The sequence below is a fragment of the Cervus canadensis genome, chromosome 6, assembly GCF_019320065.1.
Source record: "Cervus canadensis isolate Bull #8, Minnesota chromosome 6, ASM1932006v1, whole genome shotgun sequence".
NCBI lineage: Eukaryota > Metazoa > Chordata > Mammalia > Artiodactyla > Cervidae > Cervus > Cervus canadensis.
Window position 1 is genome coordinate 87,815,827 of NC_057391.1, and position 17,221 is coordinate 87,833,047.

Below are 17,221 nucleotides of genomic sequence, written 5' to 3' on the forward strand. Positions count from 1 at the left end.
TAATAGTGATCAAGCACTTATTGTGCCAGACACGGAGCTAAGAACTATACTAGTTTTACTTCATTTAATCCTTGTCACTGCCCCGTGAGGTGTCCGTGTTTACTACTGATGAGGAAATGGGATACTTGCTAGAAAGTCATCTAAGTGGTATATATCAGAGTCAAGATTCAGATTTAGATTAAAATGAATCCCAAACCTGTGCTGTTAACTACCACTCATTACTGCCTCCATCATGACCATAGTAACAGAAAATAAAGTTCCTCCATTCCAAATAAAAATGAAGACAATTTAATGTATTCTACTCATGGCTTTTCAGAATGTCTCACTCCAGTGATACATTCTCCCACATACAGACCCATGTAATCCATTTCATCACCACATTTCTGTCTGTCATTTGGTGAATCATCTACCTTCTCTTCCTTACAACTTTCTTCACTTCAAAGCCCCAACTTTTTGTTCAGAAACTCTCCGCAAAGTAGCTAACTCCAGATTCTACCCCCTGCAGATCATCCATTTTCTCAAGGCTGCCTAGTCTGACATTGCCTTTCGTTGCTTCTTATCCTTGGGCTGTTTTATACCTAGAGACTGAAGATCAAAGTTATGGACTGTTCCTTGATCTTCCTCTATAGGGTTTCTGTCTCAGCCTGAGTAAGGTTATTGGTGAAAGAAAAATGATCAGTTACTTAAAGACATTTAAGGCAACTGATGAAAAGAAACGGGTAATTGAAATATTACAGTACTAAATTTAATAGGTAATTATACATCACTGATTTTAATACCAGAAAGGTGACAAAAGATCATGTAACCTTAGCACCTTGTTTTATAAATGATGAATCTGAAGTCCAGAGGGAGAAACAAAGTTATATAAGATTTCTGGGCTAGTTAACGCTAGTTAGTGGCAAATCTGAAGACAACTTCCTAAATTCAAACTTCCTTTCAGTAATCACACACTGAATTCTTACTTCCATTGTTTTGGTAACATTTATGTATCGAGTCACCCAATCTGTAACTAAAATTCAGGGTATGTTTATCAAAGATATACTGAATGCAAGGTAATGTACTAGAGCTTGTAAGGGACAGATATAAGTATGACAAGATGTTTATTCTTAATGGCTTCGCAACTGAATCTAATCAAAAGCAGACACATATGAGTAACCTTATTGCAAATCCTGCTATATTAATTCACTGTGTGGGTCAATAAATGAATTCACTGATATGAAAAGGAAATAAAGTACATACTTTGCATAGCACAACTTTTTTGACTAAGTAATTGCTCATCTAGTTTGTAAAGTCTAAAGAAAGGAAAAACTGGATAGGAAGTACCCAGTAGAGGACCTCAAAAGTGTTGCTGGTCTCAGAGCTCATTTGGAAAAGGGTATGATTCTAGGCTGACCATCATGGACTTGAGACAGGTTGAATCCAAGGGGTGGGTGGAAATAGGCAAAGTTGCAGTCATCAGTTCAGTTCAGTTGCTCAGTCATGTCTGACTTTTTGCGACCCCATGAATCACAGCACGCCAAGCCTCCCTGTCCATCACCAACTCCAGGAGTTTACTCAAACTCATGCCCATCGAGTCGGTGATGCCATCCAGCCATCTCATCCTCTGTTGTCCCCTTCTCCTCCTGCCCCCAATCCCTCCCAGCATCAGGGTCTTTTCAAATGAGTCAGCTCTTCGCATCAGGTGGCCAAAGTATTGGAGTTTCAGCTTCAGCATCAGTCCTTCCAATGAACACCCAGGACTGATCTCCTTTAGGATGGACTGGTTGGATCTCCTTGCAGTCCAAGGGACTATCAAGAGTCTTCTCCAACACCACAGTTCAAAAGAATCAATTTTTTGGCACTCAGCTTTCTTCACAGTCCAACTCTCACATCCATACATGACGCTGGAAAAACCATAGCCTTGACCAGATGGACATTTGTTGGCAAAGTAAATGTCTCTGCTTTTTAATATGCTATCTAGGTTGGTCATAACTTTCCTTCCAAGGAGTAATCGTCTTTTAATTTCATGGCTGCACACACCATCCGCAGTGATTTTGGAGCCCCAAAAAATGAAGTCTGACACTGTTTCCACTGTCTCCCCATCTATTTCCCATGAGGTGATGGGACCAGATGCCATGATCTTAGTTTTCTGAATGTTGAGCTTTAAGCCAACTTTTTCACTCTCCTCTTTCACTTTCATCAAGAGGCTTTTTAGTTCCTCTTCACTTTCTGCCATAAGGGTGGTGTCATCTGCATATCTGAGGGTATTGATATTTCTCCTGCAATCTTGATTCCAGCTTGTGCTTCTTCCAGCCCAGCGTTTCTCATGATGTACTCTGCATATAAGTTAAATAAACAGGGTGACGATATACAGCCTTGACGTACTACTTTTCCTATTTGGAACCAGTCTGTTGTCCCATGTCCAGTTCTAACTGTTGCTTCCTGACCTGCATAGAGGTTTCTCAAGAGGCAGGTCATGTGGTCTGGTATGCCCATCTCTTTCAAAATTTTCCACAGTTTATTGTGATCCACACAGTCGAAGGCTTTGGCATAGTCAATAAAGCAGAAACTGATGTTTTTCTGGAACTCTCTTGCTTTTTCGATGATCCAGCGGATGTTGGCAATTTGATCTCTGGTTCCTCTGCCTTTTCTAAAACCAGCTTTAACATCTGGAAGTTCTTGGTTCACGTGTTGCTGAGGCCTGGCTTGGAGAATTTTGAGCATTACTTTACTAGTGTCTGAGATGAATGCAATTGTGTGGTAGTTTGAGCATTCTTTGGGATTGCCTTTCTTTGGGATTGAAATGAAAACTGACCTTTTCCAGTCCTGTGGCCACTGCTGAGTTTTCCAAATTTGCTGGCATATTGAGTGCAGCACCGTCACAGCATCATCTTTCAGGATTTGAAATAGCTCAACTGGAATTCCATCACCTCCACTAGCTTTGTTCGTAGTGCAGCTTTCTAAGGCCCACTTGACTTCACATTCCAGGATGTCTGGCTCTAGTTGAGTGATCACACCATTGTGATTATCTGGGTCATGAAGATCTTTTTTGTACAGTTCTTCTGTGTATTCTTGCCACCTCTTCTTAATATCTTCTGCTTCTGTTAGGTCCATACCATTTCTGTCCTTTTTCAAACCCATTTTTGCATGAAATGTTCCCTTGATATCTCTAATGTTCTTGAAGAGATCTCTAGTCTTTCCCAGTCTGTTGTTTTCCTCTATTTCTTTGCATTGATCGCTGAGGAAGGCTTTCTTATCTCTCCTGGCTATTCTTTGGAACTCTGCATTCAAATGGGAATATCTTTCCTTTTCTCCTTTGCTTTTTGCTTCTCTTCTTTTCACAACTATTTGTAAGGCTTCCTCAGACAACCATTTTGCCTTTTTGCATTTCTTTTCCATGGGGATGGTCTTGATCCCTGTCTCCTGTACAATGTCACGAGCCTCCGTCCATAGTTCATCAGGCTCTCTGTCTATCAGCTTTAGTCCCTTAAATCTATTTCTCTTCCACTGCATAGTCATAAGGGATTTGATTTAGGTCATATCTGAATGGTCTAGTGGTTTTCCATACTTTCTTCAGTTTAAGTCTGAATTTGGCAATAAGGAGTTCATGATCTGAGCCACAGTCAGCTCCCGGTCTTGTTTTTGCTGACTGTAAAGAGCTTCTCCATCTTTGGCTGCAAAGAATATAATCAATCTGATTTCATTGTTGACCATCTGGTGATGTCCATGTGTAGAGTCTTCTCTTGTGTTGTTGGAAGAGGGCGTTTGCTATGACCAGTGCGTTCTCTTGGCAAAATGCTCTTAACCTTTGCCTTGCTTCATTCCATACTCCAAGGCCAAATTTGCCTGTTACTCCAGGTGTTTCGTGACTTCCTACTTTTGCATTCCAGTCCCCTATAATGAAAAGGACATCTTTTTTGGGTGTTAGTTCTAAAAGGTCTTGTAGGTCTTCATAGAACTGTTCAACCTCAGCTTTTTCAGCATTACTGGTTGGGGCATAGGCTTGGATTACCGTGATCTTGAGTGGTTTGCCTTGGAGACGAACAGAGATCATTCTGTAGTTTTTGAGATTGCATCCAAGTACTGCATTTCAGACTCTTTTGTTGACCATGATGGCTACTCCATTTCTTCTAAGGGATTCCTGCCCACAGTAGTAGATATAAAGGTCATCTGAGTTAAATTCACCCATTCCAGCCCATTTTAGTTCTCTGATTCCTAGAATGTCGACATTCACTCTTGCCATCTCCTGTTTGACCACTTCCAGTTTGCCTTGATTCATGGACCTAACATTCCACGTTCCTATGCAATATTGCTCTTTACAGCATTGGACCTTGCCTCTATCACCAGTCCCATCCATAACTGGGTATGGTTTTTGCTTTGGCTCCATCCCTTCATTCTTTTTGGGGTTATTTCTCCACTGATCTCCAGTAGCATATTGGGCACCTACCGACCTGGGGTTCATGGGGTTCTCAAGGCAAGAATACTGAAGTGGTTTGCCATTCCCTTCTCCAGTGGACCACATTCTGTCAGACCTCTCCACCATGACCCGACCGTCTTGGGTGGCCGCACACGGCATGGGTGAGTTTCATTGAGTTAGACAAGGCTGTGGTCCTGTGATCAGATTGGCTAGTTTTCTGTGATTATGGTTTTAGTGAGTCTGCCCTCTGATGCCCTCTTGCAACACCTACCGTCTTACTGGGTTTCTCTTACCTGGAACTTGGGGTATCTCTTCACGGCTGCTCCAGCAAAGCACAGCTGCTGCTTCTTACCTTGGACGAGCGGTATCTTCTCACGGCCGCCCCTCCTGACCTTGAACGTGGAGTAGCTCCTCTCAGCCCTAGCACTATTCAAAAAATTAATGATGAAATCAGGCAAGGGTGTATATACTGGAGCCAGATAACCGGGAAACAGATTTTTGTTGTTGTTTTTGTTTATAAACCATGCCCTTAGTAGAGATTAAAAATAGGACGCAAAAAGAGGCAGTGACTTAGTCTGATATATTTATTCCTTGAAATTTTCAGGTGAAAGAGAGTAGGTTCAGTACCACTGCCTTTGAGTGTCTTGTAGCAGAATTATTATTTCCAAATACCTTTGGAAGTTGTGCTAAGGACTAAATTTATTTGTTTATGTGACTCAACAACTTATCTGTAATTGAATGCTTATTAGAAAGAGTTGAAATGGATTACTAGGAGACTCCTGTTGGTATAAAAACTTAGAAGGTTGAAGGTGGGTATCAATCTCTTAATAATTATGCATTAACAAGATAAGCTACTCCATAAAGATAGCATGAACTAATACAAAAACAGGTTCAATGATACACCTATCTGACAATGTAGAGTGATTTTTTGGTACTTCAAAATGAATGATTTAAAGGTTTTTCTTAGGATCTGTATTGTTTCTTTTAACAGTGTAAATGAGGTCAAAACATGTTTTTGAAATGTTTTATAAGTAATTATTTGTATATACCTACTTTAAACAAAATTTTGAGAAGTAAGCAAATGTCTGATTACTTTAATTAACTATTTAATGTATTTATGGTAGAGCGTTAGACTAAAACCAGTTTCAAATTTTCTATTGTTCTGCATAAGTTAGGATTTTAAGGTCCTGTTCTATAGAAATTTTAGGTTTCACCTGACCTAGAAGTTGTTATCTATTTATGGTTCTCGACACTTAAAAAATGTTAAAAACATGATCTGCTACTGCGTTAGAAAGACTAAATGTAGAAGCCCATAGACAACAACAGGCTTAGGTCTCAAGGTTTCTGAAATGTTATTTGATTACAGGTTGAGAGCGTCTGATAGAGCTTTTCAAAGAATTCTTTCACCCAGGACAAACAGTTATGCCTGTACTAAAGAAAAGGGGGAAATAAAATATGCTGGCCTGATTACTTTGCTCAAAATGAAAGATAGTAGTTAGGGCAGACTTAATTAAAAGTCAATTCAACTATAAATTGGTAATGATTTCTCATATACATGGTTGTATTCTTAAGGCTAATCTATTCTTATGCTGTGAAAGTAACTTTGAACATAGTGGTTTAATGGGAGAGATTTACTTCACATTCATACTCTACCAGATAAAGAGGCTTATTCAGAGATCCCAGGATATGGCAACTCTGTTATCTTACACTTACAACATCAGCTGGACACACAGCTTCCTGGCTCAGGGCAGTGAGGAAAGAGAAACTGGAGAATTGCACATAGATCTTCATTGTCTCAACCAAAAAGTGACGATATCACTTCCAATCACATTTTATTGGTTATAAATATTCACATGAGCAGCCAAAACTGCAAAGGTTTATGGAAGTGTAACCCTCCAGTGTTCCCAGAAAAGAGAATAGCTGGTATAATTATACATTAGAAGTCCCAAACAGTGTTGCTAGAAATGAAAGGAGTTGTTCCCACTCTCAAGGTATCTACCTAAGAGAATAAGTACACTGAAGAGGATACTACCAAGGTTCGCAGTTGAGGATTACAAAAACAACAAGAAAAAGAACAAACTATAGAGTGAATATATATCATGGGAGAAATCATAGAAGAAATTGAATAGAATATTATTTGGGGAAATTGAACTGTGTCAATGAGATTGGCACTTCTGGTTCATGAGCAAAGCTGATACTGATGAACTCTGACCTCTCAATTCAGGAGAAAGAGAAATTCTTTTCTTTGGGTCATCTCTGAATTGGTGACATTAAAATTCAAACTTTTCCTATTGTTACATTTAAGATGTCAGGCTTTGAGGGAATCAAGAATTACAATGCCCAAGATGACAAGATTTTTTTCTTATTATTTTTTCTGGTATTGTTAATTTATTAAAACAATGTTCTGACAAAATGCATGAAGCCTGAAAGACGTCTCACTGCATCAAAATTCAGCAGTATGCTGTGAATTTGCAATTTTTGCTATTACACATGTTTTAGCATTAGGCTTATTAATGAATCCAATGAATAACAAATAAATGCTAAGAAAGAAAAGTGCCTACCATTTAAGGAATAATCCATTATATTTATTCCAGTTTTCTGAATGTGACAGGGAGAAATCTCTCCATAAACCACACATATACATGTGCTCTTGAAAGAGTCAATAAGTACAGTTACTTCCCATGTATCTAGGAATTAGGTGTCCAGTGGTTCAGCAGTCTTGAGCATATGTATGAAGTGTGTAGAAATGACCTCCAGATGGTGAGATTAGTTATCACAGGCTCATGTACTCTTCCATGGTGCTCTGTAGAATAAGTCCTGGAGTTTCTCCTATAATCTTGGAAACTCCATATAAAGTAAACTTTCATTTTCAAGTTTGACTAGTCCTTTCTACAGCTCATTTCAGTTCAGTCACTAAGTCATGTCCGACTCTTTGCAACCCCATGGACTGCAACATGCCAGGTCTCCCTGTCCATCACCAACTCCTGGAGCTTGCTCAAACCCATGTCCATTGAGTCAGAGATGCCAGCTAACCATCTCATCCTCTGTCGTCCCCTTCTCCTCCTGCCCTCAATCTTTTCCAGCATCAGGGTCTTTTCCAATGAGTCAATTCTTCCCATCAGGTGGCCAAAGTATTGGAGTTTCAGCTTCAGCATCAGTCCTTCCAATGAACACCCAGGACTGATTTCCTTTAGGATGGACTGGTTGGATCTCCTTACAGTCCAAGGGACTCTCAAGAATATTCTCCAACACCACAGTTCAAAAGCATCAATTCTTCAGCACTCAGCTTTCTTTATGGTCCAATTCTATATAATTCATAGCAAAAAGAAGGCCAATTGAAGAATGAGATGCAGTGAGAAAATGATGCTAGGTAGAGTCTAACACAGTGACAAGCAGGACAGTGGAAGGAGCTGCAGTTAATTGAGAGAAAGGTCTTTCAGTGAATTTGAAAGTAAACACCAAAGAGCCAACTCAAATCAGATAAAACAACTTACTGAACTGTGTAATTGGAGAGACCAGTGGTAGGGTAGCCTCAGCCACGGTTCAATCAGATGTCAGTTCTATAGCCCTACTAGCGCCACGATACTGTGTTTGGTTTCATCCTCAGCTTTGCTTTTCAGAGTCCAGAAATTTGGTGTCAATGGTGTGTTTCTTCATTCCCATTCAGTGCATATGGGGAGCTTGTTTCTGATTTTGCTACATCTGAATCAGTCAGTATTTTTGGTCAGGATACTGGCAAGTCCCTGAAGAAGGAAATGGCAACTCACTCCAGTATTATTGCCTGGAAAATCCCATGGACAGAGGAGCCTGGCAGGCTATATTCATGGGGTCACAAAGAGTTGGACACGACTGACTGAGCCCATGTATTGGCAAGTCCTGACTGTGTCATGCCTGAAACAAGGGCTGCGGAATTCCCCTGACTAGACATCCCCCTGAAACTGAGGGGAAAGTCGAAGTCAGCCTCTTCTTCTAAACCACATGACTGCTTTTCAAAAGACACATTAGTTCAGTGTTGGGAGAAAACCATAATATTGACAATGAAAGGACAATATGCAAGTATTTTTAGAAAAAAGATATGAGAGATGATAGAACATAGTCCATGTACACTGGGTCATTTAATGTAGAGAAAAATCTGTTCATTGCAGTAGTTTTTATTCAATACAACAGCATATAATAATTAGCACTTAAAATGATGGCATGAAACAGCAGTATAATGTGAAATTTTATTCCGCATACTATTTTCAGAGACTGTGTCCTCTCATGTCCTGATGTTAAGTTTAACAAGATATAGGAATGATTAACTGACTTTTTAAAAATCAGTTTTTAACTACGTATTTGACTTTATTTGTATGGTAGGTAGAACACAAACAGGTTTTGAGAAGAGTCCTTGAAGACCTATGGAGAGGGAATTCCCTGGCAGTCCCATGGAGTCCATGACTCCATGCTTTCATCGCCAAGGGCCCTGGTTCAATCCCTGGTTGGGGAACTAAAATCCTGAAAGTCACTCTATGGAGAGAGATTCTTCATTTTCAGAAAGTCAGTGTATAGACTTATATTCGGAGAATTCTTATTGAGAAAGCAGACTGGAATGCTACAATCCCAATGCATCATGTTTCTGTACATCCGTATAGGTTTCCTGTCACTGAAAAGCATCCATCTTAATGACACAAAAGCCCTGATATGTTTTAATTGGAAAACTTAACTCTTTTTAAGAGAAAACATTAATCACAAATTGTTCTGCTTCAAGTAATGCAAGGTCAGGGTTAATGTGGCTTTCGATTAACATTCTGTTGGGTATGAAAACATTAGCAGAATGACACAGATAACAGTGATAGTCAGGGCCCTTCTAGGAAACATACAGTACCCTCCAGTTGATTAATTTGCAGGGAGTTAAATGCAGGGAGTTTTCACCAAATGAGGGTCAGCCTTTAGGAATCCTACAGGAATGGTGAACTCACCCTGGAGCTGACAACTGCAGGAATTATTGACACTTCTACGTCTGAAACCCAAGTGGAAAAAGCAGTTACTGGGCATAGAGGGCCCACTGATAGGGCTATGACCTTGTTCCAGGGCCCCACCAGGCCCCTTATGTGCTTCTAGGGTGGGGTCCAGGGAAATCAACATCCCTACCACATTCTCTGCCTCCCACACAGAGCTCCTGCCAATCATCTGCTTTTACTGGTTCCAAGCAAGATCCTGAGGGGAAGAGGGAGGGCATAAACACAAGCATGCTGGACACAGAGCAGGTAGAAGAAAGTGGAGAATGGAATTGACATCTCAAACAATAGTTATCTAACATAACAACATTTCTTGCTTTTTTTGTAACCTGAGAAAATGGCATTTCAGTTGATAGGACATTTGGTTTAAGAAGATTCTTGAGTAGTCAGAGCATTTGGTTTAAGAAGAATACTTTGCACATAAAATTTGCTTCAATAAATAATTCAAGTGTTATATCTTAATATCATTACTCTTCACTGGTCTCCAAGCCATTCTAAGTGACCTCATAAGCTTGTCTGGTTCTTGTTGCCTGGCAGGATGGCTTTCATAAAGATAAAATCTTCAGACATCTTGTCCCTTGATGGGTTGTGATAAAAGCAGAATAATTGTGCTAGAGTCTAACTAATGGTGTACTCTTATGTGACCTTCAGTGACAAGTCAACGACCTTTAAATGATTCAAACTAATGAGGTGGAGCAGGAAATGGAAGGGAAACTGACATACTGCAGACCTTTCACAAGACTGACTTCTGTACCTACCCTCGGCAGACTGGAGAGGCAATCTCAAATGTAGGTGATCACAATATATAATATAGAATAATGATATTTTAAGGGCTAGTGGCACACACTCTATAAAGATTGACCATCTACTTGAATAAATAAGGAAGTGGGCTGAGGTTAATGTATATGTGATTTTCCATCAGATCATATAGGCAGGGAGAGAGCTCATTATTATCAAACTGGCAGTGGTAATATGAGGCTGGCTTCAAAGAATCAGCTGATAAAGGGGACACCAACATCCTCTCTGCATCTATCCAGGTCTCCAAATGCTTCCTGCAGCACCTTTATCAGTGCACTTAAAAGAATTATTTCTATGTGAACAGAGGGATTGGTGTGCCATAAGGACTAATGGAAACTTCTCCATATGGTTCCAGTGAATGTAATTATTCTCTGGGACATCATGAGCATTTCTAAAACAGTGCTTCAACACATATGCTATTACTAGGGAAACTGGAACTTCTCTGAAGCCATGTTAAGAAATCCAGAAGTAGATATAGTGAAAAAACATATTTTTGTTAATTTCGGGAGCTATGGAAAACAGAACTATTTTAGGTCACACAAAAAGTCAATAAATGATCTTTGAAAAATTTGAGAAGATACTCAACTTCGCCCATAATAAGTGAAACACAAATTAAAGCTATACTGAAATAATTATTTCTCATTTCTCATGGCAAAAATTCAAATGTTCAATAACATAGTCTACTGGTGAGTCTTTGGAGAAATGATACTCATATATTGCTGATAAGAATGTAAAGTGGCACAGCATCTATAGAAGAGAATTTGGAAACATCTACCAAAAGTTATAAATGAATTTATTTTGTGACTCCCAATCCCAGATCTAGGAATGTCCCTTGAATATGCTCTCCCATAATTATGCACAAAAATATTGTTCATTTGGCAGTATTTGTATTATTTGTGATAGCAAAATATTGAAAACAACTGTTCAAGCAGAGGAGACATAGATTATTTACTGAATAATAATCTAAGGTAGAGCCATACAATGGAGAACTTCACTGCTGAAATATATTAGAAAGTCTGTGTAAATTAATATGGAGTGATTTTGATTTCTCAAATCCATTGTTAAAAAAAATCAGAATTCAAGAGTCCATGTTACTTTTTGCATGTGAAAGGTGAAACACCAATATTGCTTATTTAGAAAACAAAAACTTAGGAAAGGTAAACTGTTGAAAATGGCATCTATGGGGAGTGGGTAGAACTAGGATAAAAGGGATAAGGATGGTGGTGAGCTATCCTTGATCATATGTTTTTAAATAGTTTTGACACTTGAACCATGTAAATATACCCTTAATAATTAAATAAAATGTGAAAAATGTACCTGAAATTGAATATTAAAAAAACCAAATAAATCTAACTATATCTGATTGATATATAACCACTTAGTGAAAATAATTCAAGTAACTTTTGATCATAGTATTTTTACCTGTGATAATTAGTGCCTGAAGATATAAAGAATTACAAACAACTCTTGAAACCTCTTTATTTGGCTTGATTTTTGTGATGAGATTGATGTTTAATTATGAAAACATTTTGTTTGTATTGGATAGAACAAATAAGGAAATAATTTGATATTCTTTGGAAGTAGGTATCTAATTTGGTAAAGAAAGTTACAAATATGAAATAGGAGAAAGAGTGAAAGAACTCTGTGGTCTTCAATTTGAATTGGTAAAATTAGTATAAGCTCATTATATAATAAACATGGATATCAAGGAAATGCTCAAGGACTAGTGAAAAAAAATAAAGACACAGCATCGAACTTGAAGGGGAAATCACTGATCAAATTTAGAATAATTTGAGCATTGAAAGGTATAATGATGGCAATAGATTGTAAATAGATTACAACTTACTAAATAAAAAAAGAATCCAGGTGGATAAACAATATAGTCCTACTGTATAGCACAGGGAATGATATTCAATATCCTATGATAAACCATAATGGAAAAGCCTATGGAAAAGAGTGTATATATATGTCTAGTTGAATCACCTTGCTATACAGCAGAAATTAACACAACTTTGTAAATCAACTATACTTCAGTAAAATAAACTAAGCAGCAACAACAATAAAAACAATCAGAGAAAAAGAATCCAGGAGTCATAGTGATGCTAAAAAAGGAGCCAATATCTCTTCTTCATATAAGAATGACAGCTAATGAAGGTAGAAGAAATGATAGAATTTAAAAACCACCATTTTGAAATTGTTTTCAGGCAAGGATCCTAAACAGATATAAAACTACTGTGTAAAAGTAATTGTGGGGCAGAATATTCACATGGTCTCAATGTACCAAACAACAAATTTGTAATTCATCCAAGATAGAGATAAGTAACTTTACAATACAGAATTCTGGCAAACGTCATTCCAGTGATCAAACTCAGAGTCAATCAAATGACTGTTCAGTCTAACATCAAATATCTCATGACAATGACACAAATACTTTTAAACTATTCTCATGCAAACTCTTTAACTTCAATTTCCTTATGTGGAAAAATTGGATAAATCTAGATTGTAGACTTCTATAGGAAAATGGACCTGAACTCCTCAATATTAATGTTAAATTAGGAAAAAAGAATAGGGAGTGTTCTAGATTAAAGAAGGCTAGAGAAACATGGCCATTTAATGCTATGCACAATTCATGTTTGAATCCTGGATTAAAAAAAAATAAAAGAAAGCTAGAAGCCGTAAAATACATTTTGGGGAAATGTCTTTTATTTTGGGGAAAATATAATGAGGAAAATATACATACTGTCAGTATGTTATACATTGTTTTATAAACACATTTTATTAAATGGATATGACAAATTATTCTGGTTATTGAGAATAATGAACCTGTTTTTAGGACATATTGAATCATTTAGGAGTGAAGTATGATATATTCAATTTATTTTAAAATATTTTCACAAAGGTAGAGAGATAAATTGAAGTAATGAAGGAAAGGGAGAAGTCGGGAAAGGAAGGAAAGAAAGAGGGAAGAAAGGAAAAGTATGAAAAGTGAAAGTGAAGCTGCTCAGTCGTGTCTGACTTTTTGTGATCCCATGGACTGTAGCCCACCAGGCTCCTCCATCCATGGGATTTTCCAGGCAAAGTACTGGAGTGGGTTGCCATTTCCTTCTCCAGAAGGAAAAGTATAGCACAATGTTAATATTTGGTAAATATGGTCTCTGAAAATATAGCACAGTCATTGTGGTTTTCTTTTTACTTTTCTATATGTTGGCAATTTATCAAAACAAAGAATGAAATAATGCCATTTGCAGCAACGTGGATGGACTTGGAGATTATTGCACTTGATGAAATAAGTCAGACAAAGACAAGTACCATGTGATATCGCTTATAGTCGCATTTAAAAAAATTGATGTAGATGAACCTATTTTCAAGTCAAATAGTCTCACAGACTTAGAAAACAAACTTATGGTTACCAAAAGGGAAAGGGGGGAGTGATAACTTAGGAGTTTAGAATTAAAATATATGCACTACGATGTAAAAATATAGATAACCAACAAGGACTTACTGTATAAACACAGGGAGCTATACTCCATATCTTGTCATAATTCAGTAATGGAAAAGAATGTAAATATATATGTATATAACTGAACCACTTTCCTATACTTTGGAAACTAACAATACTGTAAATCAACTATATTTCAGTAAAATTTTTTTCAAAAATTGGGGGAAAGGAACACATACACATCAATTGGAGGTCTTTGTTAAGCACTACTGCCAATACTTACATTTTCAATGTGTGTCATTGACAGAAATGTGGAGGAACAAGTGTTCAAAGAAGCAGGGGGCTTTAATAATAGTGTCTGAGACCTGGTGCCCAGGACTGGAACCTAGATTCACCATGAAGAAAGGTTAAGATGCTGTTAAGTTCTTTTATTGCTCCTGCTGCTTCCGTCAGACCCTATTACAAACCTTTCTGATGGTAAGGGGTGAATGAACTAATTAATATATTTATATTTAAGAACATCTCTTTTATGTAGCCACAGTCTTGTTTACAGAGGTTAGCTCTATTAGGGATCTTCTATTCTGTACATAGAAGGAAGGTATAATCATATAAATGCTTTATTTATTTTTAAACATTTTTTATTGGGGTAAAAGTCCCATAATATAAAATATTATATTTTAGTCATATTTAACTGTGCAGTTCAGTGGCACTAACTATATTCACATTGTTGTGAAACTCTCACCATAATCCATCTCCTGAATTTTTCACCTTCCTCAACTGAAACTCTGAGGCTTCCCTGGTGTCTCAGATGATAAAGAATCTGCCTGCAGTGTGGGAGACTTCGGTTCGATCCCTGGATTGGGAAGATCCCCTGGAGGAGGGCATGGCAGCCCGCTCCAGTATTCTTGCCTGGAGAATCCCCATGGACAGAGGAGCCTGGTGTGCTGCAGCCCATGGGGTCACAGAGTCAGACCCGGCTGAGCGACTGAACACAGAACAAACTGAAACTCTGTCCCCATTAAATATCAACTCCTCATTCCCCCTCCCCACCTCTCCCCAGACCCTGGCATCTACAGAAGTATTTTCTGACTCTATGAATTTGGCTATTCTAGGTACCTCGTACAATTAGAATCAAACAGTATTTGTCTTTATCTAGTGTATATTGGAATGCATTTTAATGTTAATTTATGTTTTATAAGGTGGATTAAATTGATGCCTAAGAAATGCAAGCTTCATTTGAAGTTGCAAGAGAGAGGAAGGAACAAGTGTTTCGATTACAAATAGGGGTGAATAAACTGTGTGTTGAGTGATGAGAAATGTAAATTAAAATGAGCAGGAGTTTTATAACAGCATTAGAGCAGTATGAACAAAGGTGGAGACATAAAAATGCTGTGTATGTTGAGAATGGCGAGTTATAAACTGAATGCAAAACGCATATGAAAGGGCTGGTGTAGTGCACGGTGACCAGGCCTGCTGCGGGTTTCGGAGTATGTACTTGGGTCACAGCAAGAATTTCTTGCTGGAGAGACCACTGACTGAGAAGTTGGAGCTGCCCTTTGCTCATCTCCGCCACATGAAAGGCAGAAAGCCCATGGCTTTGAACAGGGATTTTTTTTTTCTCTCTCTTTCTATCAGGACTGCATTGGACACTGATGTTCTAAGTAGTTGAAGATTTGGGGAAGACTGAATGAGCTCTCTCTACTCATCTGTGTCTTTATCTAGTTATACTCCTCACACGTCTTGCTTTCTGATTTATAGTAAACTAAAGTGAAAGTAACCTCTTTGAATTGAAGTCATCATTTTTGCCAACCTTTGTGGTCTGGCCTGTTTCAATCCTTATGTCAGTGCTGGAGATAAAAAAATACACATTAGATGTGGTTCTTGTTTGCTGCTCTTTGATTGTGACTTAGCATCATTAGGATGCTTCCCCCATCCCTGTTTAGAACCCTGGAAAGATGCTGCAAATGATTTTTCCTTCTCCCCTTTCTATCAGGAATTGGTTTTTTAAAGGATGTGACTTCTGAAACTGTAATCTTATACTTTTGAAAGGATGGTAGGAGGATGAAAGCCGAACTGTCTGTGCCTTAAAAAATTGTAGCTTTTCAGGACTAACTTCATCTTTACTGAAATATAACAGAAAACAAGGGCCAGAAGCCCAGATGCTGTGAACAATGACTCATGATGTTGGCTACATAGCTTTTAATTCTAAAAGTCTATAAAATGAGTTAATCATATTAGGGAGAACATTAACTGAGAAGAAAGCAAAATGATAAAAGACTATAAACATCACATAATAAGATATTAAAATTAAGGCACAGACTTTAATGATCTCTTTCTCATCTGTAAAATTAAATTTAGGGGTTGGTAATAGTTACAATGACCTCAGTTTAGTCTATGCTGATCATAAATTGTTGATATTTCACACCAGAGATTTGGTATATTAAGGTAAAATGAAACTGCAGTAATCAATTGACTCTGTTATACATCATATTTACCTAGAATGTTAAACTGCCATGGGACTCCATAAATTTAAAGGAAAGCTATTTACTGAGTATAGTAGTAGGTTAGAATTCAAATAAACAAATATAAACAAAGTCCTAATTTGTGGTTTCTGGAATTTTTTTTTTTTTGATCCTAAAAGAAAAATCCAGTCTAGTTCCTACTCTAAATCCAGGTAAAAGCACAGCTTCCATCAGTTTCTCTTTGCTGAGTCCTTTCTAGAAAAAGGAAGACAAATGACAAAGTTGGTTGGGCTCTGCTCACTTAAGGGGCTGGTCATCATCCATCATAGTCTGAACACCAGAACAGAGACCTCTCAGAGCAAATGGAAAATCTCTCCTTCCTAAACTTTGCTAATGTTTTCTTTACAGAGATTGTTTATTTTAGCAAAATCCCTTGGCATGATGAATCTGGCACTTGGGAGCATCTGATATATCTGTAAAGTCTGGGTAAATTTTCAAGGATAAAACAGAAGATAATTCTCTCTCCAAAGACAGACTATCTGGTCACTTGATTATCTTTGCACAACAGGTTGCAATTGACTCTTGTTGCCCTGTGTGTTCTCGGTATAGCACTCACGCCCCCACAGTTTCTACTCTGCTATCTAAGAGAAAATCACTCATATTAGTCACTTGATGTCACAAAGCAAAAGCAAATTATTGATTGCCTAAGTTCTCATTTTTCAGCTGGTTGCTTTGGTTTCATTTATTGATAATATGGTGTGTCATCCACTTGGGTCACCAGTTTTTCATGGTGTTAAAGAGTTATGATCAGATAGCAAGTGAGGGAGGTGATATAAACTCATTTGAACCAGTTGAAATCAGTTGAAATTGCTGCTTCCACCCACAATTTTCATGTTTAGGAAGATAGTTCAATCTTACTACATTTCATCCATTAATAATTTAGAAACTCTGCAGAAAGATTGATATAAAATAGTGTTTAAGGACTTATATTTGATCACTTTACTCCTCCTTGAGTACAAAGGTTAAGTTGACTGTTTACTAGAGAACATGTACCTAGATCCATAATCTGAAGTCTCCCTTTGGTGGCTGGTCCTAGGATGACGTAGTCAGGTAGCCTGTTAGCCTCCTC